Source organism: Triturus cristatus, chromosome 1_1 (assembly GCF_964204655.1).
Source record: "Triturus cristatus chromosome 1_1, aTriCri1.1, whole genome shotgun sequence".
In the NCBI taxonomy this organism is placed as follows: domain Eukaryota; kingdom Metazoa; phylum Chordata; class Amphibia; order Caudata; family Salamandridae; genus Triturus; species Triturus cristatus.
The window spans coordinates 517470399-517488346 of NC_140579.1; positions in this window are offsets into that span (position 1 = coordinate 517470399).

Here is a 17948-nt window from a genome sequence, read left to right on the forward strand (position 1 = left end):
AATGTCCATGCAAGAGGCGTGGGATCTCGCTGAATCCTATAAAGCAGCTCCAACTGTCGCCCCCAGCTCTGTGATCCCAGTAATCACTGGATTTGGTAGAGAACCTACCGCTCCAAAAACAGCGAGACCTCCAGCGCACCTCACCAATATTCCTATGGCTCCCCCAAATAAGTATCTCAACAACAAGAGGGTGGCTTGCATGCTCATACACTGCAGATCTGTGAAAAGACACGCAACCGAACTGGCAGGAATCCATCCTAACATACGACTTAGACATCACGTTCATCACAGAAACATTGTTGAATGAAACTTCACCCCCCATCTTTGATATGCTCGTACCCCCGGGGTTCTCTATCATCAACAAGGACAGAAAAAAACAGCGAGGTGGGGGGACTGCAATCATACATAAAAGGAACATCTCTATAACTGTTGCAGGGATTCTGCTTATACACAGAACTATGCTTAGAACCCCAGGACCTCAGTGAATTGTGGTGTACCAGAAACTCACCTCAGAACCCAGAACCCAGTATCCGGCTAGCATAAGTGTCCCATTCGTTATCCAAGATTTAGCTCAGAGATCCCAATGAATAGACAACCCAGAACAAGCTACTTAGTGTACTCTCAGGAATGGTGGGAATCGGAAATACCTGTTCGTATATTATTCTCACATCAGCCCACAACAATAATCAACAGAGACACGGTGTAAATAAAAAGAGTTTATTTTTATAGACCACGTGTCCTAAGATGCAGTACTTTGGCTAATACAAGCAGACAAATGATTAATATCAAAACCAGCAACATAGTTACAATACCATAGAATATAAACGGGGTAATCATATTATAATGACAGTGGATACTACCACCTTCCCTTTACTAAGAAGCTAATATTATTATTATACTAATAGAAGGTCTCTTAGGCTTGAATAGGGGACCCCATACCTCAAAGATCAGCTTAGTGAAATCACATCACAGGAGCATCAGGAGACTTCTCGCAGGAAGGCTCGTCTTCGGTCTGAATAATAAACATGATGTCTGTGATATTAAAAGCACCAACTTTCAGGTATGTGCAGCTGCGCGTGTGTTATGGCTAAATAGTGGGTCGATCAACCTAGAGTGGAAAACATGCATTGTGTAATAATCCAAACTGTTTGTCACACCATGTACAGACCAAGGTCGCTGCGCAGAGCTTGGGATGGTAACAACAGATTGCTCTCGTGTGAAGCAAGTCTCGAGTCAGCAGTTTATTTAAGAAATAACATGTAAACGCAGTATCGTGTGCAAAAGCAGAAAGATGGCATTCTAACATCTAACGTGGTTATGCTAACTTAACAATGTATGTACGTATTCAGGAAGAACTCACTACACGCCCTCTTGATCGAAGCACTATTTAATAGGCAAGAAAAGAGAGAACGCAGAGTTCAGTTTCGTCAGAGCAGAACAAGGCGTAACCAATGCATAGTTTCAGAATGCATCAAAGTCCGAAACTACAAAAAATATAAACCAGGGTTGTTTAATAAAAAAAATGGAAGTAAAAAAAAAAAAAATAAAAAAAAATAAATCAAAACGACCATCAGGAAAAAAAGAGAAAGAAAAGAAGAAATGTTGCGCTAGGGTGCTGTCCAGTAGCACAGGCGCAAAGGACGACTGTCCAGTTAATCCATGAATGTATAAGCAGCATATGTGGCCACTGCTTCCAACAAAAAATCGTTTGCAGGTCCACTGAAAGTCTCAGCCATCCAATCCATCAACGAAAAGGAACATACGTGTTCTTCAACCATCGGAGCCTCTAGCACGATCAGAGGGCACCCGGAATGTTCCTCCAAATAGCTCATAGCCAAGAAGTTGTAGGCAGCTGTTGAGATGTCCCAATTACCCAGGATACCATGCGCCGCACCACAGGCCATAATCCGGACACCAGAACAGGCCAACTCGTGAGACACTAAGGGCCTCATCAGTCGATCGAAATCCGGCACCGGAGACACCAGGTTGGTCAAGCACAAATCCAAAGGCCATTCAAAGGGACAATCCAGGCAGTGAAATACAGGCTGCACGCAGGTGAAGTAGGAATACCTGAAGGATAATCCATATGCCAGGCTTAAAGTCGCCAACGGCAGAGTTCCATAAAAGTCAAGCATCCTATCACGAAGAAGATGCAGGCGGGACAGGCGCTCGTGTGGCACAGAAGGAGCAGCCATTCCGTAGTATGAAAAGTAAAAGCAGCACACCTGCCACCAGCGCTAGAAGCAGCGGAACACCTCCAAAGATGCTCGAGAAAAGTGAATGAAAAAATGCCGGAATCACACCAAAAATAGTTTTGAAAGAGGTCACGAGGCCCGAGCCCACAAGTTTAAAAAAATGAGCCAGGCCGGTCGTGGACGAGGCATTAAAAATAGTTTGGATCAAAGTGCCGAAATGTAGGGGGAGGTCAGTATTCAGAAGCGCCTGTACCTCAGTGCGCGTATTAGCAACGTGAAGGACAAATGTTTCACGAGAGGAAGTCAATGGCACCTCTTTTTGGGACAATAGAGCTCTTATTCTGCTCAACTTGTTGAACTCTGCTTTCAAGGTTGGAATCGAAGGCCAGATAGAAACATCCAGCCGCCCATGCGGGGGTGGAAAGAGAACATTATTGCAGCAGACAACTTTCTGCGAGACAGTTACTATGTACGGGATTCCCACTAACATCCCGCAGCAAGCTTCATTATTCAAAATTAAATAACTGCCGTTTGCAAGCAGCGTGAAAGAAGGCGTAATCACAGGCACTGGGATACCTCGTAGGACGCAGGCCAAGTTCGGGGCTTGTACATTGCATGCGCCGTGTAATTGAATGTGCCTACATACCAAGGAATGATCTGGTGTCGTGGTACATTCCTCGCCTTTCAAATAAACCTCAGTTCCGTCCCTCGTACATCTATACGTAAAGGGGAGGGACCAAACCTCATGTATGAAAGCGGTGCCCAGCGGTTCATATCTACCCAAAGCATAATGTTTCATACAAGATGTAAACTTAAAAAGCGCGAAAGGGAGAGTTATCAATCCGTGTACTAACCACGTAGCTGAATTGATCTCCGCTACAGAGAAAGGCAACGGTTCTAACCTTTCAATATGTAACAATGAATATGTTGCATCCTTCATGGACATAAATCGCTGCTTGTCAGTAAGGTTAAAGGGAAGGAATAACGATGTAGTGTTCAGATAGTCCCAAGGGACTCTCCCTGCCTTTAACGTCTGTAATGTCCATGCAAACTGCATAACAGAACGCAACTGGTTTTGACCATGATATAACACAGACATATCATCATGCACAATATCAACAACAGAAGAAACAATATTATCTAATGTATAAATCCTAGAAGAGAGAGTGCTAATGCTATTATCTATAACGGCTAAAACCTTCTCCATGTTTGCTTGGTCAATAGCTCTCAATCTGGAAGCCGCCTCAACCTGCGACAACTTCCAGACTTCGTTGTAAATAGCATACGCCCACCTTTTAGTTCTGCCACCCACAGGACCCTTAACAAAATCATTCAAATCTATTTTGTCATGTAATTGTGATAAATGAACTTTGACAGACGCCAAGGTGGAATGTCGCAGCCAAGATTGACATAACTTGCCCACAGAGTATGTAGTTACAGTATGTGACGACTCAAACCGAGGGTCTACGCGTTCCCGAGTATACCCCGGTTTCAGTCCCAGAAAACGACGTTGACAGGTGTCTGAACTGCTTTGCCAAACTAACCAACCCTCACTATTAAATTTCGAAATATTAAAAGATGTATTTGAAACTAAGGATTGCAAAGCAGTAAGGGATAGATCCGTGTGGTTATCCCAATTGGGATAAGCGCCCAAATCCGGCACTGAAGGTGACTTTAATTGTTTAGAAGTAGCCAATCCAAAACAGGTGGTTTGGAAGATAGATGAATTTAGAAACAAAATATGATTTGGTATAAGACAGGCACGATGTAAAGCCTCTGTACCCTGAACCTGCCACGGTCTGGAACCCCAAACCGACTTCAGATCAATAGTAGCCTTCCATAGATCATAACCTTTGATTGACAACTCGTCCATAAAGGACTTGGAATAAAGCAACTTTGTGTGTGTTAGTCGAACCTTTGTGGCAGACTCAGGCAGCACCTTAAAATAAAACGCTGCCGGGTTGGAAACACTGAAATCGGTAAAATAAGAATACTTGTTAACTAGTGTTTGTGAACTTCCGAATGCGGGAGTAGGACAGTGTTCCCATTGGGTAAAATTTACAAAATTTCTAAATGTATTTGCTTTATGCAGGAAGTGATTGCCATAATGTTGAAAACAATACTGTTCCGCATAATTAGCCGCATTTTCATATAAATCTTCAGCATCAAAAGCGGCATAATATTTCAAATCAGAAAACAGTGATTCAATGGCGTGTACATCCCAATCATCAGAACGTATGTTCTGCCTAACCACATCACCCATAGAAACACGAAACACATTAGGTACATTAATGACCTCTGTAGGTCCATGAATTTGGAATTTAACAGCATCCCATGCGATTCCATCCAAGACGGGCCAGGCAGTAATATTCACAAAAGTCTGGTCCCTTTTCATGATGTGGGACGAGGAGTGGGGGGCCAAAGTTCCATTGATAAGTCTAATTGTCGATCTCTCACTCAGATAGTGGCCATCCACAAGACGGAAAAAAACTATTACAAATCCAATTGACATAAACAAAAAAATAGTAAAAAGCATCAACCAGATGTATGTCCAAGGGGCAATCAAAAAATGTCTCTTAAACCAGCTGAAAAAAACAGCAACGTTTGATGGGGGGCTTGAGGGTAACGAGTTAGTGTCAAAGGAGAAACGGGACTGGCCAAGTGCTGTAGATTGTAAAACAGGCGAGGGACCACGTGTAGGATAAGCATACTCAGTCTCTTCGGGCAAACCACCAGCCGATGGTATCAACAAGGGATCAGTAACAGATTGCATCTCGATGGCAACCTCAGGCAAGGTGTTAGAAGCAAGAGCCAACATTGAATTTCTTTGCATCGTCTGGCAGGAAACTGCTGGAGTCATACTAAGAAGTATCGGCCACTCGCTGAAGTTTGACATTGTCAATAGAGATGTACCTGTTTTCTTTGCGACCAGGAAGTGGAGGTAAAACGACTGTTCTTGTACCCTGCACTCCAAGCACTGGAACTGGTGCACGATAAGAGGGGCCAAACTCCTTCTTGTTCTCCACCTTCTCACGGACCAGGTCTCCAACTCGGGGTAGCCAGCCGACTACCGGAACCTGAACTTCAGCTTCAGAAGTGGAGGGCAAATGTTCCTTCGAAAGAGTGTCTCTGGCTTCTTGTAGAGTCTGTAAACAGCACAGTGATCATCTACGTCAAAGGGTGCGGTCGACGCCGCCATGTCTAGACCATCAAGGTCTGGGACAAACATTCTGATTCCGAAGAGCATCATGTACGGGGTCCGCCCACCCAGAGACCTTCTAGGGAGATTATTAAGTGCACGTTGGACGTTATAAAAATGGGCTAGCCAGTTCCGGCCCGTGCCTAAAACACGTGCTGTCAATGATTGCTTTAAGTCACGGTTCATTCGCTCCACCACACTATTACCCTCAGGTCGGTAGGGGGACGAAAATTTGACTAGGACCCCCAAATTTCTCATAGCCTCCTTGTAAGCCTTAGAGGCGAACGCAGGGCCCTGATCAGAATGGAAGGTACCACACGCAAAAGTTCCCACAAAGACACGCAAATCCCTGATGACAGTCCGCGAGTCAGCACTCCTTTGTGGCCATACCCATAGAAAACGTGTGCACGAATCCACTGCAACCAAGATGTACTTGTACGCAGTATCAGAGGAAAAAGGACCGCAGTGATCTAAATAAACACAACCAAATGGCTTATTAGAGATGCACAGCTGTGTCTGTGGTGGCCGCGCAGCAGTAGAAGGTTTAATCTGTTGGCAAATGTCACAATCAAGAACATAAGCACGCGCTTGTTTATATAAACCAAACCACCAGTAACGTTGTTGTAGCAGAGATATTGTAGCTGACACACCGGCGTGGGCAGACGCCAACCCCTCATGTGCAGCCAAGATCAGTGCTGGCCTGGAGTCCGCGTTGGGAATAATTCTGTCACCAACGTCGTTAATCCTCACTAATGGGACATTATCAGGACTTAAATGGTAAATATAACGAGAAGGAAAACCCTTCGGGTAATCGCCTCCCTTTTCTGTAGCAGCAATAGCTGCCAAGATGTCATCATCAATCTTACTTTTTGATCTGGTAACTGCTGCCACTAAGTATGTAGCCACTGCTGTTTTTGCTGCCTCGTCAGCCAAGCTGTTGCCGACAGCATGGACACCAAGTCGTTGGTGACCAAGAGTGTGAATAACATTCACGAGAGGGAGACGGTCTTTAAAGTCTGCCACTCGAACCCAAAGCGTTTTATGCTTAATTGTGCTACCTTTTGTGTCTCGATAATCATTCTGAGACCCGAAATGTAAATTGTCATTATAGGACTGGACACAGTAGAAGGAGTCACTCACTATAAGAGTAGTGACCCGGGGATCAGCAAACTCCAGTGCAAGGACTAGAGCCCGAAGCTCCGCCAATTGCGCGGTACAATCACCCAATGACTGCGTATGTACTGCATCAGATTGGAATTCACCATTTACGAATGTACCTACGACAATTGCGCAAGCCGCTGAGTAAGCGTGCTTCGATCCAATCGCGGGCTGCGCAGACCCGTCAGTGTATATGACACAATGGTATTCTTCGAGCGGGCGCAAAGACAGAGGAGCCGGATGAACGAATTCATACTGCAAGAACTCTTGAGTCTGTAATGAGGCATCAAAGATGTAGGTGACGTCTGGCGACGTCAGTGTTGTGGCCCATTGTATCCACCGAGGATGCAAAGCTTTAGAATTTGGTACACTTGCCTTTGTCACTGCTTCTAAGGCAGGATAGGGTGTTACAACCAGAATCTGTTTCCCATGTGACAGTGCGCGTTCTTTAAGGATCGCCATCTGTACAGCAGTCAGAACTTTTTCGACCGCGGAAAAACGTAATTCAGCAGAGGTGTACAAGTGGGATTTGTACGCAATGGGGACGGTATCGCCCTCATTAAACGTCAAATACGTGAAACCCACGGCGCCTGGCACTATTCGTATTACCAGGTTAGTGCGGTTATCACGTGTCAGCAAATATTGTGAAGCAAGAAGGTCAGCCTGTAAAGACTGCAAAATTTTAGAATGTTCCAGCTGCCAGCTAGACTTCGAAAATGTTGGTTGTACCAAGGCGTAAAGCGGCTTGATACGCTGGGCATAATCAGGAATGTACGTTGGCCGAAATTCAGAAAGCCCAGCAAAGATTGTAATTTCTTTAGTGTCGTAGGCGCACTCAAGCATGCGCACTTCTCCAGAAAGTGGGGAGCTAACCCCTTCCCTTCATTATTGAGCTCGTAGCCCAAAAACAACACCGTATATTCCGCGATGTGAGACTTCGCAAAATTGAATTTGTAGCCATAGTCAGCAAAACTCACTATAATATTGTCGACTCGAGACAGATGTGGCAACAGCTCATCATCCGTGAGGTAGATATCGTCAACATAGGAGTATGCCTCGGGGTCTATTCTTTCTAAGAGAGAAACCACGCGAGCGGAAAAGACGCCAGGGCTATTTTTATACCCCATGGCTAATCTGGTAAACTGTTTTTGTTTTCCGCCCGAAGTAAACGCTGTCCACTGGCTACTCAGTGTGGACAGGTTATGGCTAAAAAAGCCATTGGAAATGTCAAGTGTCGTTTTAAATCTTTTACGCACGAGACTGTCGACTAGAGCCGAGCTATGTGTATTTTGTACCGCGCAGGTCCGGCAATGGGAGTTTAGGTGCCGGTAATCCAAAACTAAACGGTACGAGCCGTCAGGCTTCGCTACAGTGAATAAAGGGTTATTCATAGGGGACACACAAGTTTCAATTACACCCTGATATTCCAATTGTTCAAGGATCGCCGCGACGTGGGGTCTAGCTTCACGACGCATGGGATACTGGGGCTGAGGCTGGGGCATAGACCGCAATGGAATCTCATGGCAGGGGGACAACCGGTCCCAACCCACCTGAGTACGATACACCGCTGGCGCAAGCGCCAGCGCCCACTCCCCAGCGTACATTTCAGCCTGGTCCTTAGGCACTGTGTGCGCAAAGGACGGGAGGATTTTCTCCTCCCCTTTAGGAGCTTCCAAAATGAAGGCTGGGGGACAATCTGCCTCCGCTAGGAGGATATCATAGGTGGTGGTCAGATTATCCCAAAAAATCCCTTTTATAGTACGTTGTATGTCACCCTCTATTAATAAGACTATTTCATAAAGTCTGTCAGGGGGAGCCACTCTGGTGTCAGCTGTTTCAACAGTAACCAATACATCAGTTGCTGTCGCCGCCAGAAATGGACGCAGAGCTTGACGGACTATGGTAATTTCCGCCGCGCTGTCCAGTAGCGTCAGCGCCCATGTCCTGTTCCGAAGCTGTGTCCGCACTATCTGAGGCATACTTTGCCGTCAGAGCCGCCACTTTCTTCTTCTGAAACGGGGGTCTTTGTCGAGCAAATTCGTCCTGCTTGCCTTTTCCCTCAGTCTGTCGAGGTTGGTCACGCTGTTGTGGAGCACCCCGACCTTTGCCACCGCCTCCGCCACCGGACTGTGTAGCCGATGTTTCCTGTGAAGAACGAGGAGAACGCGGTTCAGAAACCTGAAATCTATCAGGAGACTTAATAGTAGCACGATCTCGAAGATCATAAGTGCGTTCACTACTTGACTGTACGGGAGAGGCAGGCTGAGAGCCCTGTTTCTGCTGCTGCTTTCCCTGTTGTTTTGACCGCCAATTTTGTTTTTGAAAAGCTGGCCGGCCATCCTTACCAGGAGTGTCTGCCTTACCCTGCTGCTTAGAATCGGGATTTTTGATCACGGGCTTAACTCCTAAAGAGCTACGACCCAAATCTCGATATGCCTCAGAGATTATTTTTGCAAATTCCTGCGGTTTGTCCTCTTCAGCAACTTTCTTCAGTTCATTACGAACCTGAAAGTGCAACGCATCACCCTTAAGGTTTCCCATTATCATGGTAGCCACCAGGCCAAAATCTCCGAGGAGCCGCATCCCCAATTCTATCGCAGACTCCGCTCCATGGTCCTCTTGAACCTGTTTAATAATGGAGGGCAGCTGTAACATAGACGGAGTGCCAAAGCACTGCGCGTACGTTGCAGCAAAAATCTTACCCCAGGATACACAATCATCCATATGGGGAACTAAATCTTTAGGCAAACTAATGGTGAGGATCCTGTGTTTCTCCACAGGAGTTGTATGCGGATAAACCGCCTCTATTTGGTCAAATTTTTCAGCAAGCCAAAAGGGATAATCATCCCTCGTGGGGGGACGCTTGCCCATAACAGAATTAACCATAACAGGACTAATGACCACCGCGTGACGATCACTAGGTTGTCCCGCACTAACAGGCGCCCCCGCCTGTACAGTGCGTGACACATACTGCACTAACGCCCTATATACTGTTATAAGGGCAGTGTGTAGTACACGCAATTCATCCACCGTCACCGTGAGGTAACGGGGATGAGGCGTAAATCCGGCTAGTACCGGCCAAGTGGCCCCCGCAATTGATAAAGGGCCCATTCTCAGCGGTATAACCACATGGGGGAGGGCGCCATTAAACCAAATCTGATGTTGCCAAGCAGATATTGGTATCTCCTGTGTCCTATACGGCGCATAGGCGGCAGGCACGGCAGTGGCCGTGTAAGAATGAAATGTGTTATCATTACCACTGACTGCCGGAATCGTCACCCAAGAGTAGAATAACTCAAAGGGATGAGCCGCATCGGCTCCTACCACAAAGATGACGTCCATGCCCGCGTCCGGCACTCCATATTGCGTCAAGTGACGTTTCAGTGCCGCACGGCTATGCGCCGCAATATTTATCGCCATAAGGACAAGCTACACTTCAAGTATTCAGTAGCACAAGGGTTCAATAACCTTTTTAATAATCAAGCTTGAAGGAACCTATATCAATAGAACTAGGTAGGTTTAAAATCCGTCAGACTTGTTATCCGGAAACAAGAATGAGGGTGCTGTGGACTAAATGTAAGCACTACTAAGGCGTTTCAACTCATAGACCAAACGTTAGGTGCGCCATGTTGCAGGGATTCTGCTTATACACAGAACTATGCTTAGAACCCCAGGACCTCAGTGAATTGTGGTGTACCAGAAACTCACCTCAGAACCCAGAACCCAGTATCCGGCTAGCATAAGTGTCCCATTCGTTATCCAAGATTTAGCTCAGAGATCCCAATGAATAGACAACCCAGAACAAGCTACTTAGTGTACTCTCAGGAATGGTGGGAATCGGAAATACCTGTTCGTATATTATTCTCACATCAGCCCACAACAATAATCAACAGAGACACGGTGTAAATAAAAAGAGTTTATTTTTATAGACCACGTGTCCTAAGATGCAGTACTTTGGCTAATACAAGCAGACAAATGATTAATATCAAAACCAGCAACATAGTTACAATACCATAGAATATAAACGGGGTAATCATATTATAATGACAGTGGATACTACCACCTTCCCTTTACTAAGAAGCTAATATTATTATTATACTAATAGAAGGTCTCTTAGGCTTGAATAGGGGACCCCATACCTCAAAGATCAGCTTAGTGAAATCACATCACAGGAGCATCAGGAGACTTCTCGCAGGAAGGCTCGTCTTCGGTCTGAATAATAAACATGATGTCTGTGATATTAAAAGCACCAACTTTCAGGTATGTGCAGCTGCGCGTGTGTTATGGCTAAATAGTGGGTCGATCAACCTAGAGTGGAAAACATGCATTGTGTAATAATCCAAACTGTTTGTCACACCATGTACAGACCAAGGTCGCTGCGCAGAGCTTGGGATGGTAACAACAGATTGCTCTCGTGTGAAGCAAGTCTCGAGTCAGCAGTTTATTTAAGAAATAACATGTAAACGCAGTATCGTGTGCAAAAGCAGAAAGATGGCATTCTAACATCTAACGTGGTTATGCTAACTTAACAATGTATGTACGTATTCAGGAAGAACTCACTACATAACAGAAACTGACTCCTTCAAATACCACCCACTAGAATACCTAACCGCCACCATCAAAACGTCAGGCAACAAAATGCTTCACTGCCACCTCATCTACCTCACACCAGGCAACACTACCGCATTTGGTGAACATCTGGCTGACCTGATCTTGCACTGCTCACTCTCAAACGCAAACAACCTAATTCTAGGGGACCTAAACCTTCACTGGAATGAGACCAACAACCCTCTGATACAAACTTTAAATGAGCTCCTTCACAATAACAATCTGACCCAACACTGCACCGAACAAACCCACAACAAAGGCTCAATCCTGGATGCCATCATAGCTCACAAAGATGCAATCACCATCGACTGTACCTTCCCTGTCGACTGGTCAGACCATCATCTCATTCTCTTCCATATTAATCAAAAGACACATGGACCGCCTCGCTCAAATGATCACTTTCACTGGACGAGAAACCTAAGACAGATCCCCCTCGAAGAACTAGAAGAAAGGCTAAGTACACTTGTCCCTTCCAAAGCAGGAGACAGGTCCACAACAGAACTTACCTCACAATACAATGTGGCCCTGACCGACATGCTGGACAAAATAGCTCCCCTGAAACAGAAAAAAACAAGACCCTCTCATTCGAGATCGTGGTTCAACACAGACCTAAATCTGGAAAGAAGACAACTAAGAGCGGCAGAAAGACTTTGGCGTAACAACCCTTCGGCAACCCACTTCGAGCTACTCACAAAGGAACGTAGGAAATATAAAAAGCACATCGTTCATGAAAAATCCACCTTCTTCTGCGATGCACTTAATAATGCTAGAAACTGCCCCAAAGAACTCTTCAATATCATCAGAGAGCAAACATCCAAACCATCACCCTCTGCAATTCTGGCCTCCAAAGACCTCTGTAACAAATTTGCCAATTTCTTCAATGAAAAAATATTAAATATTGAGCTCTCACTTAAGGACCACTTCTGTCCCCCAAATGAAGACCTGCTACTCAACAAAGAAGACATGAACCCACCCAGGCAATCCACCAACAACTGGCTATGCTTCGAACCCATCACTGAAACTGAAATTATTGAACTAACTACCAGATCCAAGCCTTCATCACACATTGAGGACCCCATCCCTGCCCAACTGGCTAAAAAACTCAAACACTCCCTAGCCCCACTCTGGTCAGAGATCATAAATAGCTCCCTGGAAACAGGTATCATGCCTGACTGCCTCAAAATCGGTCAGGTATCACCATTACTAAAAAAAAAACAGGTGCTTACCCTAACGATCTCAACAACTTCAGGCCTGTTTCCAATCTCCCATTCCTAGCAAAACTACTAGAAAAATGTGTACTCCGTCAACTCACCCATCACATGGACAACAACGACCTCCTCGACCCTCACCAATCTGGCTTTAGAAAAGGACTGCCATCTTAAATGTCATTGACGACATTCACAAATCACTGGACAAGGACCGCTGCCGTCTACTCAAACTCCTGGACCTCTCAGCGGCCATTGACACGGTCGACCACAAACTACTCATCAACGTACTCCAAAAAAGGGTAGGAGCAGAAGGGGTGGTCTCACAATGGTTCACCTCCTTCTTGCAAAACCGATCTTAAAGAATAAAAATCGGTAACTTCACGTCCGACCTACACCCTATAATCAGAGGCGTTCCCCAAGGTTCAGTTCTCTCACCCGCACTGTTCAACATTTACATGGTGCCGCTCACCATCATCCTCAAAAAAGCCAATATTCCCTTCCACCTCTATGCCGATGACACCCAGATCTACCTCGAATCCTCCACCATAGCAGACATGCAAAGACTCAATGACACCATAATAGAAGTCCAAAAAGGGCTGTCTCAAAACCATCTGAAACTCAACCAAGAAAAAATGGAAATCCTCCTCATAGCCAACAAAGAACAGACCCCCCGAATCACGGAGTGGATAAAGTCCATTGATGCTCTCGACTGTACTCTCATCCCGGCAGACTCCGTGAAGTCATTGGGTATCACTCTGGACCCCAACCTGGACATGGCCAAACACATCCAGAACACCGCAAGATATGCCTTCTTCAACTTAAAACTACTAAACAATATCAAACCCTTCATCCCACCAAAGGACCTTAAGCAAGTCACGCAATCCCACGTGCTAGCCAGATAAGACTACGGGATCGCCACCCTCACAGGCACAGCTAAACTACACCTTGCCCCTCTCAGATCAACACTGAATGCAGCAGCCAGAATGGTGACGGGAGTAAAGAAATACGACCACATCTCCCGCGCTCTAAAAGAACTTAAGTGGCTCCCAATTGAAATGCGGGCTAGCTTCAGAACTGCTTGACTCACCCACAAAGCTCTGTACACTGGTAAACCCACCTATCTAGCCGCCAAACTCAACAAAGCGGGACAGACAAGAAATCTCAGAAGCACCAACACTCTGCTTCCCATCCCCCCGAAAACCGGCAAACAAAAGACCTTATCTCGGTCCTTTTCTGGAAATGCAACCAGAATTTGGAATGCCATCCCTATACATATCAGGACTAACCCTTCCTTCAAAGAATTCAAAAGCCACTTAAAGTGCTCTTCCTCAATCAAGCCCTCACGAAGTGACAACGGACCTACAATAATATTCCGCCTCCAATCAGAGGATCCAGTCACTATGAAAAGGACAACTCCTTACAGCATCTTCCTCCTGACCCACACAGTACTCTGCCCGACTATTACCATGAACATTACTACTCGGCATCTGAATGCTACATGACTTATACCGACCAATGACCCACCTTTGAACACTGTGTTTACTGTACCACTATTTGCTTACTTGACCATCGTGACTAATGTTGTAAAGCGCTCTGATACCTTTGGGTCTGGCTAGCGCTATATAAAACTCCAAAAATAAAATAAAATAGATATTCACAATGTACTCAGCTGTTTCGTCAAAGGGAAAACAAAGTAACAAGAAACGTCTCCCCTTCCTCTTCCGTGAACAAAAACCACAGACGTCTCTTTTCAGAGGAGTATTGCCAGCGCTCAAAGTGCGGATCACCCAAGGATGAAAGCAGCAGTCAGTCGCAGGAACTCTACGGGCAGTTATAACATCACGTGGTGAATCGTGCTTATCTCACTCGGGCTGTGTGTGTTTGTTGCAAGCAGCAGTGAAATGTGGCCTACAGCTTTGCTATTGTGTGCCTTGGATGCTGAAGTTTGCACTACGATTAGACCGTGAATGTTTAGTCAGGAGGATGAATGGCTGCTCCAGTGACGCAGATGTGAATGCGACAATTCCCACAACAGCCGTACAGCGAGCGAGGTGCGTTAAAATGTACTTCTCCTTAATGGGATCTGTAGGAGAGTAGGATCTGCACTTGTGTTGCCCCCACTTTTTTCTGATGTATACACTGGTTTCTGGCTATAGTCTGGCTGGGTCCCTGCTAATCAGGGCCCCAGTCTAACTTATCTCTCTAAACAACTTGGTGTGCATATAAGATGCACTAGTGCTTGGATACTGTGGTACCTTATGAGCCCCTAGTATATGGTACCTTAGGTACCTAGGGCATTGGTACTTCACAGGCCTACCAGGGGCTGCAGCATGTATTATGCCACCCCTGGGAAACACTCACAATCTGACACCACAGGCCTGCTACTGCAGCCTGTGTGAGGTAGTGTTAGCACTCCTCACTGAGGTATAGGTTCCTATATCTCACCATACACACACATATAAACCTATCAGTCACCCCTATGGTAGGCCCTATCAATCCCAAGGGCAGGGTGCATGGTTTACTATGTGAGGGGGTGCTTCTGCCTGAACAGGACCCCTCTGCAGCTGGCAGAGTCTATTCTCTGCTGCTGTTTGTAGATGCGGTTAAACCATATACTCATAAGTGCATTATAACCTCGCGGTAAATGCTAACTTTGGAATGACTGCATCAAAACATGTCGTGTTTGGTGTCAAACAACTTGGAATCCTACCCCCACACCAGTAACTGGTGTGGGAGTAGGATCCCACCCTTCTAGAGGGGACGACATGTACACACTGTACTACACGGTAGAAATCATCTAGAGCCCTGGCATCACAAAATGGATGCCACCAGCACAGACACCGGGCTGCCCTCCTGCTGCTGACCGAAACTCGCAGTGGAGGGAGCCCAACAAAGGGTTTCCTGTCACAGGGAGGTGTCACCACCTCCCAAACAGGATTTAGTGTATTGGAGCTGGGTGGGTGCACTCTTAGAGTGCTTTGAAGTCCTGCACTGGGGGAGCAGTACGCTCCTCTGTGCATATGCCAGCTCAAACCGGTTCAGGGGCTACCTGCCCCTGCTCTGGCGCGAAACTGGACAAAGGGAAGTGGGTGTAAACACCCACTACCCTGACCCTCCTAGAGGAGTGGTCATAGAGCTAGTCCCTCCCATCTTTTCACTATAAGATACCACACATTGCCAATGCAATTTAGATTACACCTGGACGACGCTCTACGAAGAAGAATCCTGGCCCTTCAACTTTCTACTATCTCTAGAAGACCGAAGGATCTCCCTTGGAGTCAAGGAGTGACTCCCCTGCTTGGCAGGCACCAAAACTACTGAACTACGGTTGCAAACTTTACCGCTCCCGCCGGGGCCCGAAGTCCCTGCGTCCCCTGAAGTGGATTACCTGACCTCGCGACGACCATTTTGAGTCCCCAGCGAAGCTGTGGCATCTGGACCCCACGAGTGACGAGGAAGGGCAATACCAGGGAACCGTGCACTGATTTCGAGTGCAAGCCCTAAACTACGTCCAATGAAGTTGTGCTTTGGACCACTTGTTATCCATGTCCCGAGCAGGTCTAGTACCGAAGATCAGCGGCCTACCTCGTCCCGAGTGACCGTGGGCTGTTGGTGAACTTTTCCTGCAAAGGCGTCTTCGCGGTTGCTTACCCATTGGCTAGTGACTCTCTAGAAGACTTACACATCACCTTCAAGGGCTCGCCTGATTGCTATGGGCCTGCCCTCACTTACCCTCGCTGGGTAAGTCCATCAGACCTTGCTGGTCTGCTCCATCGACAATCTTCCATCCACACAAGACTTGCAGTTGCCAAGGCTTGTTGGCTCCAAACCGAGTGCCGACACCGTCAACAGCTGCAGACTTTGTGGGACCCTCCGAATCCAGCTGCTGGTCTTCATCGATCCTTCCTGGTCCTCGTGAGCGAAGAGACAAAACGACATCAGCGACCTGAAGAGACGCGACAGCTGTGGTCATCCATCTTGCTGGCCACCGGTCACTGGCAAGTGACTTTGAACTCTGTCCCCTCAATTTCTAGGTCTTCTGCAACTCCAATCCATCTTCGGATTCCAGCGGACACTTCTCTCGACGACACAAGCAGTAAGTCTTCAGCGATCTCCATTGAAAACAGCATCGCGACCCGACACCAAAGGACACGTATGCACCCGGCTTCCCTGGGTGAGGTAACTCTTACATTACGGTGCCCAAGTGTGCATTGGCTCTCGAAGTACTTACCCTGTAAGTTGTTTGCTTGTTGTCCACTCCGAAGTGCCCTAGAACTGTAAAATACAAACCGCGACATTTGCCATTGAAACGCATTGAAAACCCACGTGTGTGTTTAGACACTGCACGCGTCTCCTGTGGGCTGATTACTTACCTGCTAACACTGCAGAAGTGAAGCCCCAGCGATTCCCAAGGCCCTAGGCCTCTTACTTTTGCAAGTCGAGTTTGTTAACCCATTATTTTAGTATATGGTCTGGTACGCCCCTAGGGCTACAGCCATATTTGTGCTTAATTTATTGAGAACTGTTGATCTTTTGAATGTTTACCTGGCTCTAATCTCATAAAGAGATTAGTAGAGTATATTTAGAAATAAATACATATATATTTGATATATATACCTGTGTGGTGTCTTTTCATTTGGTAATTCAAGAGATTATAAGGTAAAACAAGCTGCTTTACATTCCTCAGAGACTTAGCCTGAAGGCTGCTCTCCACAGCTACCACTAGGATAGCTTTCTTTAAAAGGTTGTCTTTAAACCAATCTACCAAGAGTCGAATTGGACTGGTGCAAGGTGGCCACTATAACTAGTGACCAGCATATGCCAGGCCAACTTCTCACAGGATCTCAGTAGTGGCTGCTGCTTAGAAATGCCTTTATTACCAATGTTTTGTCTAGAAGAATTAAGGGAATAAACTACATTAAAAACACAAGTCTTTGTTACACGTTCCATATGACTTCTCGTTTAATACCTCTAAACATACCCTGCTTTGAAGTGACTTCAGCAGGGATTTCTCATCTCCTGAAAGCCACCTGTGTGCCAGCCTTATGTTTGCTGGAAGAAGTCTCTAGGAGGTCTTCGCTGTGTTTCATCCTTCCCAGGTAAACACAATGGAGATCATGTGTGCAGTGTGCCCTGTGCAGCTTATCTGGCTGATATATAATTACCCGAGTCCTTGGCATGAAGTGAGAGGCCTTCGTGTTGCCCTGGCCTCAATGGTGGAGTTTTGGCTTATATATTGGTATACCTGACCTTATCAAGGTTGCGCCTGTCAAGTGTCTGATTGGAACACAGCTCTTGTTCTCGGACGTTTGGTCTGTGGAATGCAGAAGACCTTTGTATGGAAGAGGAGTCTCCACGCTGAATAGGGGTAGCGATTGAGCGCCGCCATTACTGTTTATTACTCGAGGTCCTTGGACTTACCATGGGTGTGGACTCAAACATATAGAAGGACAACTTTTTGATTTTGAAAGATTGGGCAATTGAGCACATTCACTTATCGGTGTGGTAGTAGGACCCGCTGAATTGGAAAGAGGAACGTGGACCAGAATATGTACCTACAGTAACTCTGATACTAAATTA